This window comes from Heliangelus exortis, chromosome 24 (assembly GCF_036169615.1).
Source record: "Heliangelus exortis chromosome 24, bHelExo1.hap1, whole genome shotgun sequence".
NCBI classification, from domain to species: Eukaryota; Metazoa; Chordata; class Aves; order Apodiformes; family Trochilidae; genus Heliangelus; species Heliangelus exortis.
In genome coordinates this window covers 614,510-634,693 of record NC_092445.1, presented here as the reverse complement: position 1 = coordinate 634,693, position 20,184 = coordinate 614,510, and positions in this window count along the sequence as shown.

Sequence of the window (20,184 nt, the reverse complement as noted above, 5' to 3'; positions counted from 1 at the left end):
ACAGGTCCCTCAGCCAGCTCAGAAGATGCAGTTTCAACCTTGTTGTCAGGACATTTCCCTGAAAAATCACAACAAGCCAACACGACACCATGATGAGGAGCAGAGATGATGAGGAAGCCCAAAACATTCCACCAATTAGCCAGTGATGAAAGAAAATGTTTCTAGGGTAATTTTTAAGGTTTTGGTGCATAAGGCATTGCTTTATCTCATTTTGGCTTGAGATGGCCAATGTGGTGGAGAACAGCCACAGGAGCTGGGCTCCAGTCCTCTGAGGTTAGGTTGGGGCCAAACAAGAGCCCTGAAAGGATGCTCAGGTAAAATAACCAAACCCATGTTCTGCAGGGATGGGGGCTCAGGCTTCAAATGGTGATGGTTTCCCTGCACTGTACTGAGCCTGAGTCACAGGGTGGCACCAGAAGTACCCGGCACTATGGTAAAAAGAAATGGACAGTAAGGTCCTGATGCTTCCCAGTTCTGTTGACAGCAATTAGCCTGGGAAGCCTGGAGAAATCAAACTGCAGATTTCTTCCCTGAATACTCCAGCTTATTCCAAGGGCTCAGCAACCTCTGTCCTCCTGTCATAAGTCCCAGCAAGATGTGCTCCATTTTCTGTGATGTGTAAAAAGACTCCTCAATCTGCAAAAGCTGATAAAACCAATTAGACATGCAGGTCTCACTGGGTTGGTTGGAGCTACCCACCTCAATACCCTCAGCAGTTCTACTGATTTCAGCCCAGACAGCCAAGAGCTTTGATGTACAAGTTTCATGGAAACAGCAGGGAGGTAGAATGGCTACAACATGTTCCTGCATGGCCTCAGGACTGCTCAGCAGGACACACAGACTAATGAGCAGCATCCTGGCCTGAAGGAATGGTGCAGAGAAGATGCTCCCAAATCACAATCTAGCATGGTTTTAGCAAGATCCTTTTTCTTGCAACTCAACCCCTTTCTAGTTCATGAATGAAAACATGACCTACTGTGAGACCAAGTCAAAAGGCACTTAGACATCTGACTCCTACTCCTCAGTTCACAGATTGCACTGAGTTGGGGTTTTAATGGCAGCTTGGGCACACAAATCCACTCAAACCCTGGTGCTTTGGCCAGGTCAAGCTCTCTCCACTGGAAGAAACATCTCTTCTTCAGTTTCAACTGCTTCCAGGCTGAACTATTTTTGCTCTGTATCTCCATCTTCTTTGGTTTTCATTTCTTGGCATCCCTGAGATAACAGACAAGGCTGATTGACCCTGAAGTCAAACCCTGTGCTGCCTCAGACCAAGGAAACTTCACTTCACGTGGGCCTCTGAGCCATGGCTGCATCTCTGCTGCAAACGCTGGAGCTGTCAGCACCATCAGAGCCAGGGGATGAGGGGTTTTTCCAGGAGACACATTACAGAGCTGCTTTTCTCCAGATCAGCTGTGAAACCAACAAACCACTGTGATTCACATATGTTCACTAAAGATGTTGCATTTCCCAACAGCAGAGGCAGAAGACTCTTCCAGACAGTTAATTTCCCAGCTTAAAGCATTATCCCATTCCCATAACACTAAGATTTCCTTTTCCTAACCTGTTTCACATTCTTCCTGCATGCTGCTACCCATCTGTTGTCCTCTCTCAAGAGAACTTGCTTTTTGGGATTCAAAAAATGAGTCCTGTGCTGTCCTTAAGATTGCTTTGATGTTCAAATTTCAAGATATGAAATGATTGGGTACAGGGATTGTCTGTAAAGGACCCAAAGATCTTTCTAAAAATATGTCTTGGCCATAGGAAGACCACACAGTCAGTCTTCTGAACAGCAATGGTGACTTAGGAATTTGAGCCCAATTACAAAAGTCAGCCAGGTGCTAAGCCAAGGTCCTGTTGCCCTTCACAAGACAGAGAGAGCTCCTTGGTGTAGGTTCCTCAAAACAGCTCAGCCCTTAAACCCAGAGGAGCTGGGCACCTTTGTTCTTCTGAGAATCTGGTCCATAGAGCCTGAATCATTGTAGAAAATGAGATTTTGGTGCCTTTATCACTCTTTCCCCTTTGAAAATGCTCCTTATGCATTCCCAAGATTGCATGAAGGATTCTGCCTTACTAGGAACAGCACTGGCTCACATGTTCTCTGCTTTTCTCCTGCACTTAATGCTGAGCAGTTCCATGGCAAACCCTCAGGTTCAGTCCTAGTACTTTCAGTTTTGCATTGAAGTGAGACTTTCTGTAATGGATCACTTAGAAGCTTTCTTGGATAAGCAGACCATTCTTTAAGGAAACTTTTTCTGGTTTCAAAAATAAATCCAGAGTAGAAGAGTGAAAAAAACCTAATTTCATCCTTGAGGTTCCACCTGAGTCTTCACACTGTCCTTTTCAGTTTCCAGACCCCAGGAATGCCCATGCAACACCCCAGCTGCCTGCCAGGAGCACCCAAGCTCTGCCTTAGGAGCTGATGCCTTGTCCATCAGCTCTGGGCTCCTTATGGTTAGATGGACAGAGAAGGGTTAATTGGATTTCAGGCTTCACATGGGACAGAAGTATGGAGATTTAGCTATGGCAGAAAATACCTCTAGTCATCATGCTGTCAGTCAGCTTTTATTCTTCATTTGAGGGGAAATGAGAACAATGCAAAGGGCACTGGTGTGCTCCCAGTAAGGGCACAGCTCCTGAGCTCTGAGGATGCTCAGGCTGCCTCTGCTCCCAACATGGAAAAGCAGCTAATGAAGCAGCAAGAGGTTCAAGGCAGCACACGGTGCCCTGGTGCTGAATCAAAGCCCTCCTGCTCATTTCCCTTTCCCCTCTTCACAGGAGGAATTCGGAACTGGTGGTGATTAACCCCGGGCGAAGCCAAAAACAGGAGCGAGCAAAACAAGGGCAGCCCAGGAGAGGAGGTGGCCTTCATCCCCCCCCTGCGTTCTGGTGGTGGTGGTGGCAGATTTCCTGCTCTCCCTGAAATGCATCTGTACCTCAGGATGCTTGGGGAGCAGGGGGAAGAGGAGTTTGCTGCAGGACAGACCAGGCAATGAATCCCAGGCAATGAATCCCAGCAAACACAGTGGGAGCTGCTCTGGCTGAGCTGGGTTTGACTACAGCCAAGGTGTGCTTAGGCATAGGAATTCCTGATCTTTCCTGAAATACAAAGGGACTCATTCCTCATCCAAAGTCACAGAGAAAGAGGAGGTGCTCACACATGGCTACACAGAGTTAGAGCATTAGTACAAATCCAGCTGTGGAGTGGGTGCTGAGGGACTTCCAGGCAGGACATGGGCAGTGGGACACTGCAAAATGGTTTGGGTGATGCTTGGCTCTGAGGGGGGAATTCCCTCATGGAACAAGCAGTCAAGGAGAGAAGGGGCAGAAGGCTCCAGGTCTCCAGCATCCCAGGAGCCCCCTCTGTCTGGAATAGGCTGGAAAGGAGTGGGGAGCAGAGGGACCAGAGTGTGGGGTCATGGGGATCCATGCAGAAAGAGCTGGAGCTCAGCAGGGAGAGCAGATGGCAGCAGTGCAGAACAAGGTGTGCCTGGTCTGTGGGACCAGGAGAAGCGAGGAGTTGCAAGACGAACCTCTTTTAGGGCACGGTGCTCCAAGGTCCAACAGGTCCAACAGCAGAAATTCACGAAGAGTCTGTTGCCCACAGGACTGGTTAACCTGGCTTGGGGCTACTGCTCCAGATTCCACTAATCTCTCTGCTGGCTTGCTCAGGAATGAGCTGAGCTTGTGTCTCAGGCCTCACCTTTTATTTGCCCCCTAATCCTGCTCATGCGCAGTGGGGGCCCACCCTAATGAGGCACAGGTGGGCTTAACACAAGCTCATGCCCACTACCTGGTAATTAGTGGCACCTGGTTGCCTCATTTCACTGCAGTGACGAGCTGAGCCCTGCTATGGGATAGCAAGGGGCTATCCCTGCCCCCTGCCTGGTGGTACCAAAGCACTCTGTCTACTTGGAAAAACCAAGAGGTCAGCACCCACCCTCAAGTACCCAGCTGAGAGGGCACCCAGAGAGGCAGTGGGCAGCAATTTAGTTCCCCATAACTGATGGGTAGGAACCCCTGTGGATTAAGAAGGGAGTATTGCAAAGCACAAGATGTTTGTGTATACACGGGTGGAGAAGCTGAGGCACAGAAAACCCAGCAGCATCTCTCAGCACAAAACACAGGGCAGATCCTCTATGCCACTCCTAACATTTCATCTTGCTGCTGTGGCTGGGGAGGAGGAAGGTTGAGCCATTCCTGCAGCCTGAGCTCTTTGCACCATCTCCCCAAATGGCAGAGAGAGAGCAGAGCTTGCAGCCCTCATCCAAACTGCTGTGCTGAGGAGATGGGAGAGGTTGTGATTGCTATCTGGGCAGGCTGGCTGGGAGAAGGCATCTCAAGACAGGTACCACAGGAGACTTCCTGGGAAATTGCAGCATCGCAGAGGAGTCTGCAGCTACTTGTACCCACCCATCATCAGAGCAAAGAACTCTCTGATTCCTGGCTGGTACCTGAGCTGATAATTGCTCAGAAAAATTAAGGGTTGGGTAATTCCTGCTGAAATTAATTACCTTGCTGAGCTGCCGCAGGGCAGCTGCACCAAGAAGGTTCGAAGCAGATGATATAACCATTTCCCTCTTCAGGATTAAAACCTGGAAACAAGTCACCCAAGTCCAGCTTTGTCACGAAGGGATTTTTGGATTTCTGGGTTTCTCTCCTCTGCAAAATTTTTTGGCTTATATTTTTTGGCCCCTGAAACAGATTTGAGTGGCCTGAGGAGTGCAAGTGTTTGTGGACACTCCTCTTGTCTGCCTCACCTGACATGAACAAGTCAGTTCTCTTCAGCAGCTTGCTTTGCTCATTTTCACACTTTTTTTTAAGCCACCACTGCTCCTTGCAACATGTTTAGAAATAGAGGCAGTAAATTAGAAGAGGCTCAACATTCAGTGATCTTCAGCCTTCATTAAATTAAAGGCAATCCTTCACTCCCCCCCGAGCATGGTCTGCTTGCAGCTACCTCCTCTCTCTCAGATTCTGCAGCTGACCTTGTGCAAAATCTTTTCTTGCCCCTGCATCTTCCATGCCTTTTATGAACATTTCTCATCCTTCCTTTTTTGTACCTTGGTTCCCCAGAGAAAGGTATTTCTGAGGCAGAGGATGGCTTTGCCTGCGCATGCAGGCTACTCCCTTACCCTCCTTTATATAGGGAATACACTTTTTTCCAACAAAAGAAGCTGTAAAACCATTGATTTGCAAAGGAATGGAGCTGGCACTCCCTGCCCAAGGGAGATCAATTATATTTGTGTCTCTGTCGCCCTTAAATACCTGGAACACAGAAGTTCTCACCATCCTTCCAGGCACTTTTTCACCCATGGAAATTTTCACTTAGTTTTTTCTTTACTATCTGCTCCAATTTATCATCATCCTAAGCAATTCGTGTCTTCCAGACATTTCCCTACTTCTGTTGCTCCATGAGGATGGTCTCCAACTAGTCCACAGCTCTCATGATCTCACAGGACTCCCCTCTTGCCAGACAAGACATAAAATCTTATAACCACCCAACAGGTAATCCCACCCCAAACTCTCCTGGCCATGTGTTGAATCTCTGCAAAGATGTGGTTCTGGTTTCTCCCCTGCTCAGCACTGAAGATAACACATGAAAAAAACCCTGTTTCTGTAAAGTTTCCCATCAGCTGTAGCCTCCCCATGGGAACACCACAGGAGGAAGCAGCCTCCTCCCCCAGGCTGTCCCATAGGGAGCTCCCCATGGCATTGCCCATCCCTCCTTCCCCCTCTCCCTTTGCTCACATGGTGTGGAGGATGGATCTGGAAGTGTTCAGATCCTGGACTCCAAAAGGGAGCTGACACATCCAGCAGAGGAGTGGACAAAGTTGGTTTGGCTGCTGCTTGCACGTTTCCTGGAGGGGCTGGAACTGGGTTCAGCTTGGAGCCCAGATGGACCTTTTTGGGGAATCTCCATCTTCAAAGGAGAGATGGAGAACATCAGAGGCTATGTCACAGACCAGATCCAAATCTGCCCAAACATGGAGGGTGGCTTCATCACACCTGCCTGGGTGATCTACTGAGTGGTTCTTTGAGCAGGTGGAGCAGGTCCAGAGGAGAGCCATGGAAATGCTGGAAATCCTCTCTAGGAAGCCAGGCTGAGGGAGCTGGGGGTGTTCAGTGGAGGTGCTTCTGTCTCTGCTTTTCCTCCATCAAATAAGAAAATTGCTTCCCTGCTAAACACCAGCAGCACAGAACAAATGTCCTGGTGTTTATGCAGTGCTGAATTATTACAATGATAGGAATGTGAAATTATTCTGGGCCAAGTCTTTGCCTAAAGGCAAAGTGGGGCCAGACAAACCCTAATACCAGTTTATGCCCCAATTTGGAAGCAATTCTTAAACACTAAAGCAAAATACTGCTGAATGTTTAATGCAGGTTTTTTTTCTCTTTTAGAAAAATGAAAAAGTTGCTTGAGGTATGACAAAGCTTTTGTAAAAGTTTTTTCTCCCTTTTCCCAGGATACAGAGCTGTCTGGAAGCTTTTGAAAATTAAATTTGCAATCAAGGAAAACTGAAGCAGAGAGAACTGGGGAAGGAGGAGGGGGGGGGGAGGAGGTGAAGATGATTATTTGCCCTATTTCTAGATCAGAGCTGCCAAATTCCTGGGGTGCTATGTAATGAGCCTGCTACCCGAGTGCTCTGATCATGACAGCACGTGCTCTCCTGCCAGACCTCAGGCAGTTCTGCAAGTTCTTATTCATTTGTAACATATTTAAAATCTGTAACTTACAAGTTTTGTTGAGTAATGGGGGAGGGCAAAAGAAGGGAGAAAGTTTGGGTTTGGGTTTTGGGGGGGTTTTTTGTTTGTTTTTTTTGGGGTTTTTTTTTGGTTTTTGTTTTGGTTTTTTTGTTTTGGGTTTTTTTTTTTTTTTTTTTGGCTGTTGTTGCTGTTTCCAGATGTTGATGCTGTTTTTCATTCTCCCTCTCCAACCCTCTCCTTACTTTCTTGGATTCTCCTGCTTGCTTGCAGCACAGGTGCTCTGTGGCTTTGCTGCTGGCTAAACCTGTGGTTTGTGGTGTGCCAGCATTCAGTAGGATGCTTGGTTTTTTGGGGGGGTTTTTTGGACACGGAAAATGCTGCTGAGATACCATCCCTGCCTCAAGATCTTGCAGATATTTGTATAGATAATACAGTTTGTTCTTTGCTTGACTCATCCACACAGAAAAATCTATATGCAAACAATTTCCTCTCAGCCCTTCCCATTTTCCTGGTATCATCAGGGCCCTGGTGCAGTGAGGTTCGCAGATGACAATTATTGGGGATAATGGAGATAAACATCACCAAGGAGTGGGATGGAGCCCAACCAGATTTCTCAGCTTTTAGATCTCAGGACCTTGCACGGCAGATTTTGAAATCCTCTTTTTCAAGGTTAATTTCACGCTGTTTAATAAAGTCTTATCTTGTACACTATAATAAGGTTTCAGGCCTTAATCCAATGAGATTATATTAGGGAGAGGGGGGGGATTCCTTCAGCATTTTCGTACCCCAGGGACAGAACATTTGGGGCCAAACCCAGAGATGTAATGAAGTGATGAAAACTGAACTGTGGTGTGGAGCAGCTTCAATTCACTTGCTTGAGGTTATCCTGGCATCCCAGAACCCAAAGCCCAGCTGGAGCCCAGCTCCATCTCTCATCTCAGCTTCTCTTCACCTTCACCAGAGATGTCAGAGGTTCCCTGCACAGATCTGTGGCCACCTCCTCCTGGGCAGCTGGCCCAAGGGACAGATCTTTAAAGCCCAACACCCCACAACTACTTCTCTCCCCGAGGGATTTCTGAAAGCTCCACAGCTCTCAGAGAGCAAGGGGGGCTGGAGGAACAACCTCCTTTGTTTAGTCTCAGTGAATGTGTGGCAGGAAAACATCCCCATCCTGTTTTCCAGGCACTAGCACGCAAATAAGAATGGAGGAAAAATCCAGCAGGCTCTGTGACAGACTGTGATTAATCCTCTTTGTGTCCCACCTTGAAGAGGTGCCAGAGGTGCTGCCAGCACCAGGAAGGACCCATGGGGCTGAGCCTGTGGGACAGCATGGGGAATAGGAGGATGTTAGGAAAGGTGTCTTTGTGTCCTGGGTGGGTGCCCATGATGGGCCAGGGGTGATGCCAGGGGGTGACAGCAGCACAGGGGGGATGGAGGCAGCAGCTCCGTGTGCTATCCTGCCAGCCCATGTCCTGTCCTGTCACTATCCCCTTGCCACCCCTTCCCCAGCTTATCCCTTGGGAAAGGGTGCTTTGCTTTGCTTTGCTTTCCTTTCCTCTGCTTTGTTTTTTTCTCTACCCAGGACTGTCCTGGTGTTGAAATACTGCTGGAGTCAGCAGGGCCAAGGCTGGCAGCTTGTGAAGAACTGAGAGGTTGCATAAACCTGGGCATGAGAATCCCAGGGGCATCCCCGAGCTGCCTGCAAACCTGCACAGCACCTGGGCTGCAATGTGCCTGGGACCTGCCCTGGTGCTGTGCTGGGTGGGTGACACTGTGTCACCCTGTCTGACAGGGAACACACATCCTCCTAAGGCAAGGCAGAGCCTGAGTCCTGCCTCCAGATCTCTGGATGTGCCATAAATCCTTGCTCAGCAGACTTTTCCTTGCACTCCCTCTGCAGCTTTGCCAGCAAAGTTCCTCTGGTGTTGCAGCCTGGACTCTGAGAGATGTGAGAGGTGTGAGGCATCTCCACCACCTGCCTGAGGGGCTCCTGATCCTGCCAGGGGGCTGCTCAGCACTTCATCCCACTCTCAGCCAGGCATTCTGTGCACATCAAGGGGTGGGAGATAGGCTGCTCTATGAATGTTATATATTAATGAAATAACAGTGATGGGAAGGTCTCCAGCTCATTCCAGTCAAGTTCCTGACTTGCAAGTCCCCCTGCATGGGATAAAATGTGCTGCACACCTGTGAGATGGGGAGGTGCATCAGCTTCCTGCGTTACAGGCTGAGAGAACAGCCTCAAAAGTCTCAAACTGGAATGGAAACCACGTCTCCAATCCTTGAGTCCAAAGAAGCAAAGGAACAGAGACAAGGCTGAAGTGGCACCACGTGTGGCTAGCAGGGAGGCTGGGGGGACAGGCTCTAAGGGTTTTATTCTGCACTAACATCTGGCCACACATGTGCTACCTATGAGCTTCAGGTTCCAAAGGAGTAAAAAGATGAGGATTTGCTCTGCTCTTGCCCTGTAGTTCACATCTTTGGTCTCTGCATGCAGATGGTGTTTCTGACCTATGAGTTACTGTGCAGCCAGACCCAGATCCCTGACCAGGGGCCTCTGGGTCCTACCACAATATCCAGGATAAGCAGCCTAATTAATAGTGGTACATATTTGTCTCCTGGCATGGAGACTGAGAGGCTTTATGAATGTTTGCAACAACTGTTCTGTTATTTGGATTAAGCAGGAAACGGGGCTGCCCCAGCCAGGTCGGTGCAATCAGGGAGCAGGATGCAGCACAGCTATATTAGGGGCTGCTGTACTCCACACTGATACAGATCTCTGTGGTCTGCAGCCTCCAGAGAGTTTCAGTATTTAAACAGCAAAGACATTTGGAGACAAGCTTCAAACATGTTTACATCCCCCAGAGGTGGAAGTCTCGGATTTTGGCTCGGAAATGCCCTTCCTGTGTGACACCTGCAGAGTGCTGCTGGGAGGGAGATAGCCCAGGTCCAGAGGTCTGCCCAGGCTGCCCAAGCAGCCTCCTCTTCATGCCAGGGCTGTCAGCAAGGAGGTGGGAAAAGGTATTGTGGAAACAAGGGACGTGACATAACCCCACTGTTGCTCAGCTGAAAAACTGAGCAGGAGATGATAAATCTGACACAAACTCTTTTGTAGGCAAAATACGAAGTGGGAAGGAGATACATATTTAAGCAGGAAAAAAAAAATTCATGGAGTCAGCAATGGATGTGTCTGAGTCTTTAAGGCAAGACCCACTGTGGGTCAGCCACGAGCTGCTGGTCTTGGTGTGGGAATCCCCAAGTGTCATTCCAAGTCTGCACTATTTGGGAAGATGACACAACTGTAGTGGTCCCTTCTGACCCTGCAATCTACAAACCCTCATAATTTGTAATCAGGATACAAATTATTTGCCTTCTGAGCTGAGGAAGGAAGTCCTCTGCATCACCTATCTGCTCCAAAACATCCTCTGCTTCCCGCCTGGCTACGTGCAGCGGGTGCTGAGGGCTCAGGTTCAGCACCAGTTGCTTTTACCAGCCTGGCTTACCTTGCCAAACTCTCAGTGATAGCTACAAATGTCCAGTTTGGTCAGGAAATACACTTTGTGAAGGTTCCACTGCCCTCATGGCAAAGAATTTTTACCTCACATCCACTCTAAATCTGCTCCTCTCTATTTTAAAACCATTGTCCCTCATCCTCTCACTCCAGGCCCTTGCACACAATCCCTCTCCAGTTTTCTTGTAGCCCCTTCAGGCACTGGAAGGTCACTATTAGGTCTCCCCAGAGCCTTCTCTTCTCCAGGCTGAACACCCCCAGCTCCTCAGCCATTCTCTGCAGCAGGGTGGACAAATTTTCTTCCTGCTGTGCTCTTGCTTATGCATCTCCAGGGCAGACCCTTAACCAGGAGCTGGCTCCAGTGACCTCAATGAACTGTACCTCGAGAGATTAAATTCACAATTTCCTCACACTTCAGTGCACATGCTGCTCCAAGGAAATCCACTTCACCAGCCTTGACTCCAATCTCTGTGCAGAGTGTAAATAATTCCAGGACCTTGGGGGAGCAGGAGGAGGGAGAGGGGAGCATTAGTCAGCAGTGCTCCCGGGGCACTTACAGCAAGAATCCGGACGGTGTCTCCTCTGGAGAGCACGGAAAAGGCACTGTACAAAATATTTTTGCAGAGCAGGAAAACACTGCATTCTTGGGATGACAATGGCATTGTGTCACTGTCTGTGACCACAGCCATGACTCAGGCTGTTGCTGGGGAGGGAAGAGGAGGGTGAGCAGGCAGCACTCGCTGCCAGCCACAGCTTGTGCTAACTACTGTACTGCTTAGAAATTCCAAGGAAAACACAAGGCTATTGTTTTACTTCTTTTTTTTTTTTTTTTTTTTTTTTTTTTTTTTTTTTTTTAATGGGCTCATGACTGATGGTCTGGCAGTGTGAGTGTTGCTCCTGGGTCATGTGTACAAAGCAGGAGCACAGAGGGTTTAGGTTCTCTGGCAGGGATGGACATGCCGCAGTGTCCGAGGCAGCTGGCCAAGAGGCCCGTGGCATGCAGCATCTGCTTGCATTACACCACAGCTTCCCAAAGGCCTTATCCTGGGAATTTGCAGTGTCTGCCCCCAGGCTTTATCACACAACTGAATTCATGAACTTTAAGAAGTAGCTTCCACTCAAGCTTGCAAAATTGGAAAGTCCCTGGGGCCTTCCTTTCCCGCTTGCCATCCCATGGAAGATGCTGATGCAGATGTTGCCTACACATCCTTCTGAGTGTCTTCAGAAGGGACTGACCTCTGCAGAAGGGCTTGAACAGAGTTTGGGTGAGCAGAGGACTCTCTGGGCTGCAAACCTCTAGGCATGCGTTCCAGAAGGCATCATCATAGCTGGATATTAGGAAAAATTCTTTCCCATGAGGGCAGTGGAACCATGGCCCAGGCTGCCCAGGGAGGGGGTTGAGGTCTCATCCCTGGAGATGTTCAAGATGAGGCTTGAGGATGCTCTGAGCACCCTGATCTGGGTGAGGGTGTCCCTGATACTACAGGGCTGGGACTGGGGGACCTTGGGAGGTCCCTTCCAACCCAAATCACTCTGTGATGCTGTGTTGGCAAAGCTCCTACACCCTCAGCCTGGATGTGCAGGTGAGTCAGCCCTGACTCCCAGAGGAGGCTGTGCCCAGCCCTGGCTGTGTTCCAGGATGATGACCAATAGAGCAAACAGGGTGAGCTCTTTCAGACAAGAAGTCCTTGTCAGCAGGGAAGGGAAGGAGCACAGGAGGGAAAAAATAACTGGGGAAAACCAGTCAGCACCTCAGCCTCTTACAGCTCAACATTCTCTCCTGCAGCCCTGGACTCCTACAGACCAGAACCCTTCAGAGCTGTGTCTCTTTCCAGTATTTTGTCCACAAACGCTCAGGAAAAGAAACACACAGTGGAGAGCAGGTTCCCCTCGGCCACAGGGAAAACAGAAAGAAGCTGGAAGCTACGGACAAGAAATTTGGCACCTGCTTCAGAGGCTGCAGCTTGAAAGTGTCAGGGGATGGGGTGGGCTCATGCTGGCTTTGGCTGAGAGCTGTGCCTGGGTTTTTGGCCTGGGAGGACTGTGGTGGCAAACACAGCCAGAAGACTCCAACCTTCTTCCTGACATGCTGGAGCAATGCTAGGGATGGAGAATCAAGGCCTCCTTTCACCTGGAGTTCTCCTGGGATCATCACTCTGGCAATGGGCATGTTGTGCTGAGGACACAGCAGTGATGCTAAACCATGACCCACCCAGTGGGAATCTTTCCTGGGACCAAGCCTGGCTGCAGGCTTCTCCTCTGGAGGACAGCACAGCAGCTTCTTCACTGACTTCTGCTGGTGAGAAACAGGAGAACCATTTTCTTTCCTTCTTGTCAGGTGAGTGGTGTGGGTTTGTACTGCTCTTGGAAACTTGTGCTTCTGGGCAGAGGGTGGGGATGGAGCTGGATTGGAGCACTGTAAGAAAACATCTTTCTCCTTCCCTGGCAGACCAAGCTCCTCCCTCACTGTCTGTCGGGCAGGAAAGAAAGGAAACCTTTGAAACCATTGCAGGGAGTTAACTGTTGGGAGTCCAGACCAGGAGGCTCAGGAAAGAAAGGTCCTGAGCACAGCTCTGCTGGGCAAAACTCTGTCCTCAATGTACTTTGGTGTAAAGTGGAGGAGGAACAAGTTGTTCTATCAGGGTGAAAGGGGCAGGAACACACTCCCCACTACCTGAATGCCATGTCCAGGAAAATCCATGTGTTCCCTGGACTTCCTAGCACTGATGGTGGTGCTGGCCTTCACCCCCTGCCAAGGAGCCTGGGTCTTCTGCTGAGAGCTGTCATTTTCCTCCTGCTTGAAGGCACGAGGTTAGTGGTGCTCTTAAGATAAAGTTTGCTTTGTGGGAAGAGCAAACTGGACCAAAACCCAACCCTCTACACCTTGAAATGCTCCCAACAACCCACAGCACAGTGGGTCAGGTCTCCTGCAGCCCAACCCAGACCCTGGGGGTGCCCTACACAGGGATAGGAGTTGGACTTGGTGATCCTGATGGGTCCCTTCCAACTCAGCAGATTCTAATGTGGGATTTTCACCCTGCTCCACTGATAATCCCTGCACAGAGAACCTCCCCACAGCTCGGGCTCATTCCTGGTGCAGGATTTCAGCACAAAAGCTGCATCTCTGCTGGGAATTTCTACCTGCATGGGGACTGTCCAGCCCTCAGAGATGAGTTACCCATCTAATTCCTTTTTAACCTTCCAGCTGCCTCAGCAGATTGTCTGGACTCCCTCAAAGCAGTGAGACAGAGGTTGAGGGCCTGGCTTTGGCCAAAAAACATAATTTTATCTCACAGGTATAATTGCAGTGATTTGTCTGGAAAATTTGGCTTTCAGTGATAAAAGACCTCTCTAATGAGAAAGACTGTAATCATGATTGAAAAATCTCCTGATTTGAAGTATATGCTAATATATGTGTTACCCTGTGCACGTTTCTATGCAAGTATGTTCATGCATATAAATAACTCTGTTTACTAAACTCTTTCAACCTGCTTTACAGAACAGCCTGAAGTTATCTTATCTATATGAAAATAAACAGATGTTTCCAAACAACAAAACACTCCTGTGTGAGGCGTTCCTTATCAAGCCTGCTTCCCACCACTGACCCAGTTAAACCTTCAGTAATTCAATTATTTCCCAGCCATGGCTTTTTAGAAGCACTAACCAACTTTTCCTATCAGCATACTTTTGATCTCCTGAAGCCACAATTCCCTCATGTTTTGTTTGCCTTCTGCACCCTGCAAACGCATCCATCCATTCAGCTCTGTCACTGCCTGTCTCCCTCTGCTAATTATCACCTTTTTCCCCACAAACTTCTTTCCTAGTGAGCTAGTTCAAAGCCTTAGGAGAAGGAAAGCCCAGAAAAGAAACCATCCCAAGCCTGGCAGCACTTTTACTTTTTATGTGTTGTCTGTCTCTCAAGAAAGGAAGCAGAAGAGCTACGATTCCAGGACATCCCTGATACTGAGCTCCCTGCCCCAGCTGAAGTAAAGCTCCCAAAATTTCTTGTTCCCATGGGAGATGTCCTTACTTTATTGTTCCTTTATTATTTATTAATAACTTATTTGTTATTGAAGTCATCATCCTGCTCTACTCAGCTCTTGTCAGACCACACCTGGGGTACTGTGTTCAGTTTTAGTCCCTGCTGTACAAAAAGGATCCAGACAGGCTGGAGAGGGTCCAGAGAAGAGCCACAGGGATGATCAGAGGACTGGAGCACCTGACATATGAGGAGACGTTGAGAAACCTGGGATTGTTCAGCCTGGAGAGGAGAAGGCTCAGAGGAGACCTTATTCCCATGTTCCAGTAATTCAAGGGGGCTACAAAGAAGATGGAGACTCCTGACTTCCAAGGAGTCCCATGGACAAGACAAGGGGCAATGGGCACAAATTGTTCCTGGGGAGATTCCCATTGGACACCAGAGGAAACCTTTTCACTCTGAGGACAGTTAGAGGCTGGAATGGTCTTAAGATGCTAGGCTTGGGTTTAAGATGCTAGGGCCAGGACTGTAAAAAAGTTCCATTGAAATCAAGAGGTCTTACATCCCTAAATATTTTTGATGGTCTTGAATTTACACCCAGTGCAAAGCTCACTGAAACCAAAGGGAAGGTGGCAGTTAACAATAATGGGCTTTCAACTAAGTGCTTTGTAATAAAAGAAAAGAAACAAAATCTAATGTTATCAGCTGCTAGCAAAATCTTCTCTGTCCCACTGTATCACACTCTAATGATAGTATCATTTCTTAGGGTGATAATGGTTTGTTATCAGATGCACAGATAGAAGTAGAAAAAAATGTTATGATGCTAGAAAACAAGTTATGATACTGGTAATTAGTCACGCAACCCCATCAAGAATAATCAGGCAGAATTATACATCAAATGAGAGCAAACAGAATATGCAATGGTCTCCTAAGGGGAGCAGTAGAGAGAACCAGGAATTGAGTCTTTTATGTAGGAAGATGGAAATCAAACTGCAATGATTAGTGTTTCATAGCTGTACAGCACCACGGCTGAGGCCATACTGAGCTCATGGAATCATGGTTAAGAAAAGCCCTTACCCCCAAATCTTTATATTCAAAACAGGAAAAAAAACCAAAAACAAAACAAAAAAAAAAGTAATAAAAAACTGTCCCAGCAGCTCTGTCTTACAGGATCATTTACATGAGATATCACTTGAACAAGTTACCTTTCCTTGTAGTTCCTTTGTCTCTCATTTCATCCAAAGGATGGTCTGTACAGAGGCATTGATGAGAAGAGGTCTTGTTGTAGCAATACAACAGTCTGGAACAGAACATCAAAATGCTAAAAAACCTTTACTTACTCCAAACGTTATAAAATCTAGTGCAGAATTCACCAGAAAAAAAAAGTGTCCATTCTGGGTTATTCAGAAGGCCTGAGAGGGGTGAGATGCAGTCTGCAATTGGGACACCTAAAATCAGGTGTGCACTATGGCTCTAAACTTATATTGAAGCTGGTGGACATGGATTAACCAGATTTCAACATCTTAGGGTATCCCAAACATCCACAAGGAGCAAACCTGTCATAGGAGCCACTTTTCCACAGTGGGAGCTGGAGACTGGATGGGATGAAGAGATAATTGGAAATGTCATGAGCCACTTGTGTGTAAGTGAATGGCTTGAGCCCTTGGGCTACCCAGCAGATCTCTCTGTTAGGGTGGAATGCATCACTCTGGACTCATGTTTGGGGTGCTGAGCTATAGCATCTTAGATGTGGACACCTGAATTTAGTTGCCTTTAGTTTAACCTCATCCTGAAGACATGCTAGTCCATTCTGGCCCTAAAAAATATGGACATGGGCAGTGCAGTCTGCTAACCCACAGGAGGAATCCAGCCCCACTCAAGGCAACCCATTCACCCACCATCTGCCAGCTAAGGAGAGAGCAGGTCTGCTGCAGGCCATCAGATCTGTCACCCTCTGCAGATGTCTCAGGTACACCAAGGTGTCTCAAAGGTCACTGGAAGTCTGTCTTTAGGCACCTGAATCAAACCCAGAGGTACAGTTATGATGAGGCCAAACAGTGTCATCATTATGGATGTGGTTGTTTTCAGCAGCAGGTTATCTGACATCACATCAAACCTGCCAGGCAAGTCAGAGCTCAATGCAGAATGGAATGAGAGCTTCCAGAGGGCTGGGAGCTGAGGCAAAGATCAGCCCACATAGCAAAGCTGGCTGAAATAAGAAACAAGCAAACCCTTGCTGAGATCTCTTCCAAATCAACTGTGCACTTCAAAGACACACAGTTGGACTGGAATTCCCAAAGGAATCTGCAGGATTTAGCTACTCAGATCTCCTTGGAAATCAGTGGCCAGTTCCTCCCAGACTTCCCAGAATACCCCAGAGAACAGTTCTGATTTTGCTTATTCCTCCTGCTTTTCATCCCTGCTGCAGCTGGTGCCACTGGAGCAGCACAGTCACCTCCTGGACCTGTTCATTCCTCTCCAGGGAAGCTTTTCCCAAGGAACAATTGATGCCATGTCTTGCAACACCCAGCCTCTCCTCGGAGGTCTCCCACTGGAGCAGCAAACAGGCCCAACCCTGCTCTGGTTAGGAGGTCTGATAAGATCACTGCCCAGGGTGCTGTGGCTGCAGGCCAGAATGCTGTCCCAATAAACCATTTTCTGTAGGACCACCTTGTCTGGACTTGTCTTGCCTTATGAAGCCAGGGAAAGCAAAGCATTCAGATGCTAAAAATGTCTTAACTATTATTGGTGCTTGTCCAATATTCATAGGCTCATAAATCTCCCAGGAAAGATAGAATAGGAGAATGATTAAGAAAACAAGAAACTTTATGCATTGATTCCTTTCCTACTGCTTCCAGAAAAACTATTGCCTGTTGATGAAATGCCCCCTTGACTGCCTTCCAAACCAGCCCTGTCCCCACAAGTGCTCTTTCTCAAATCTTCTGTGTTACAAGAGTCAGGCACACACATAAAGCTGCTTGTGATCAAAGAGAAAACACCAATCCATACGTGCAGACGTCTCCACAGGTGGAAGGCAAAAGCCAGCAGCAAAAGGAAGTTAAGGGACCCCAGAGAGTGTTTCTTCTGCTTTTCCATGAAAGATAAAGCTCCTAACTGCAGAATGCTTTCTGGCACTGGCACGTTTAAAAAAATAACTACCTCACTGCTTGTGTTTTGTGGAGACTGATCCTGTTTTGTGGAGACTGATCCCAGTTGTTTCCAGCAGCTGAGATGAAACACCCCAGTGATCTCCACTCTGTACTTACCCTTTCTGTTTACACCAATCACCTCCAGACATGCTGTGTGCTCCATGCAAATGAAACAGCTTGTGCCATGGCAAAAAACCCTCAGTGAGGAGAAGTGGTGAAGGGCTGGGCAGGACTCAGCCCTGCTAGAAAGTAGAATTAAGGAAAGAACAGTTAGAATCATAGAATCACAGAAATTTCAGGGTTGGAAGGGACTCTGGTCCCCCCAGAGTCTTCTCCAGGCTGAACAATCCCAGCTCTCTCAGCCTCTCCCTGTAGCAGAGGTGCTCCAGCCCCTGGATCATTTCTGTGGCCTCCTCTGGACTCGTTCCAACAGATCTGTGTCCTTCTTGTGGTGGGAACACTGGAACTGGTCACAGGATTTGAGGTGGGGTCTCACAAGTGCAGAGTGGAAGGGAAGAATCACCTCTCTTGACCTGCTGGCCATGCTCCTCTGGATGCATCCTAGGGTAGGGTTGTCCTTCTGCACTGCCTGAGCACCTTGTTGGCTCATGTTGGGCTTCTCATCAGTCAACACCCCCAATTCCATCTCTTCCAAACTAGTCCTACATCAGCTGTATGTCCTGGCTACACCAGAGCCACTGCCAGGTCAGAGAAATGTGGAGGTCATGAGTGGAATACCCTTGAAACATCACCTGCAAGGCTTCACCATGCAGTCCTGTGCTTCCTGCCTTTGTGTGGAGAGGACAAGGAGGGAAGAAACGCATTTCCCCACGGAGGTCCTGCCTGAGGAATTCCAAGGCCAGCTCCATCAGAGGTTCATTGAATCTTCTAATTGTGGAGGCTCCAGAGCTTCTCTGTATGGCCTTTCCCAGTACTCCACATCTTCTTCAGCTAGGATGTTTTGTCTTAGCATCCAACCTAAATCTTCTTTATTGCAAATTAATCAGATTTCTATTTTTCTTTCCCTAGGAGAGATGAAAAACTGTTCATCACTGCCTTCTTCATAACAAGATCTATGAGATGGACAATGGTTATCAAACTGCTGCTCCTGTCAACAAAAACTCTCAAAGGCTTTGCCAAAGATTTATTTTACTTATTGCCTTTCCCATATCCACTAAATGGAAGAAACACATTAAAGTAGTTAGACAAGATTTATTCTTCATAAATCCATGTTCGTGTTTCTTTATCACCTTATTATCCTCTTGGCACCTTTAAACTGATTATTTAATAATTTGTTCTTGCATCCTGCTGCTGCACAAGTTAGATTATTCTTGTGTGCAGCTCTCAAGGTCTTTCTTTCCTGATTTTAGAGGTAGTACTTTTGGGGTGGCCATTTTGCAGCCCTCTTGGACCTTAAGCATCCCCTATCACAGCTTGAACAGAATTGGTTCAAGGGCTGCCATGAACTCGTTCCCATTGCTAAAACTCACAGAGTCTCAGTGCCCTGAGTCATCCATTTTCCCAACTTTCTATCACCATCACCATCCTTTGCGTTCAATAGAGAGGAAACTGGAACATTGGCAGGGAAGGAACAGACTTCTGAGATTAAGTAACAGGTAAATAAATAGGAATCCCTGCCCTGCACCCCCTGTCCCAGCCTCATTATATATTCCCTCACTTTGGTTCTCACTGGGGAAGTAGCACCACAAGTAGTTGCTTTTCTGAGCCTGATCCTGAATCTTATAACCTGTTTTCAGAGCCTCTGAGATTTAATGGAAAAGGGTAATATTTCATGGATGCATCAAGATCATTGTTTCCACTGGAGACCCTCTTGTTGCAAGACAAACCTCTCTTAGGGCACGGTGCTCCAAGGTCCAACAGGGGTTCCAGCAGAAGTGCTCTGAGTCTGTTGCCCACAGGACTGGTTAACCTGGCTCGGTACTACTGCTGCTCCAGATTCCACTAATCTCTCTGCTGGCTTGCTCAGGAATGAGCTGAGCTTGTCTCAGGCCTCACCTTTTATTGGCCCCCTAATCCTGCTCATGGGCAGTGGGGGCCCACCCTAATGAGGCACAGGTGGGCTTAACACAAGCTCATGCCCACTACCTGGTAATTAGTGGCACCTGGTTGCCTCATTTCACTACACCCTCTGTGACCTTGAGCCACTCAGTGGCAGGAACCAGTGAAGGGACTTCTCATGGCAGTGAAAAATTAATTCATCAGGAGCAAATCTGAAACACTTTTGAGAAGGAAGTTTATAAACCAAGTTGGAACTGGACATTTTTCTCCCACTATCATCCCCATTATTCACCACATACAATATTACCCTCCAGCTAAGCACACAGACAGCCAAAGAAGGAAAAAGGGACATGTGCATTGAAATGGAGGGGAAAACCTGTAGTAGATCAAACAGGTATTTGATCAGCTGTTCCAGAGATGTGATAAGTTCTACCTTGCTTAGGAGGAGATGCAGGTAGAGATGAAGAAAGCCACACCTTGGTGTCTGTACAGGGGTGTCTTGGTTCACATTCCAGTCACTGAGTAGATACAAGAATCATAAAATCACAGGATCATTTTTCTGTTGGAAAAGACCTTTAAGGTCATCAAGTGCAATCATTAACAGAGCACTGCCAAGGCTGGCATGTCATGTCCCTCAGCACCACAGCTTCATGGCTTTTAAACCCTTCCAGGGATGGTGGCTCCAGCACTGCTGTGGGCAGCCTGTGCCAGGGCCTGACAACCCTTTCAGGGAAGAAATTGTTCCTCATATCCCATCTACAAACTGATTATACTGGAACACAGATATTGTGACCAGTGGAAGTCTAGGAAAGGGCTCA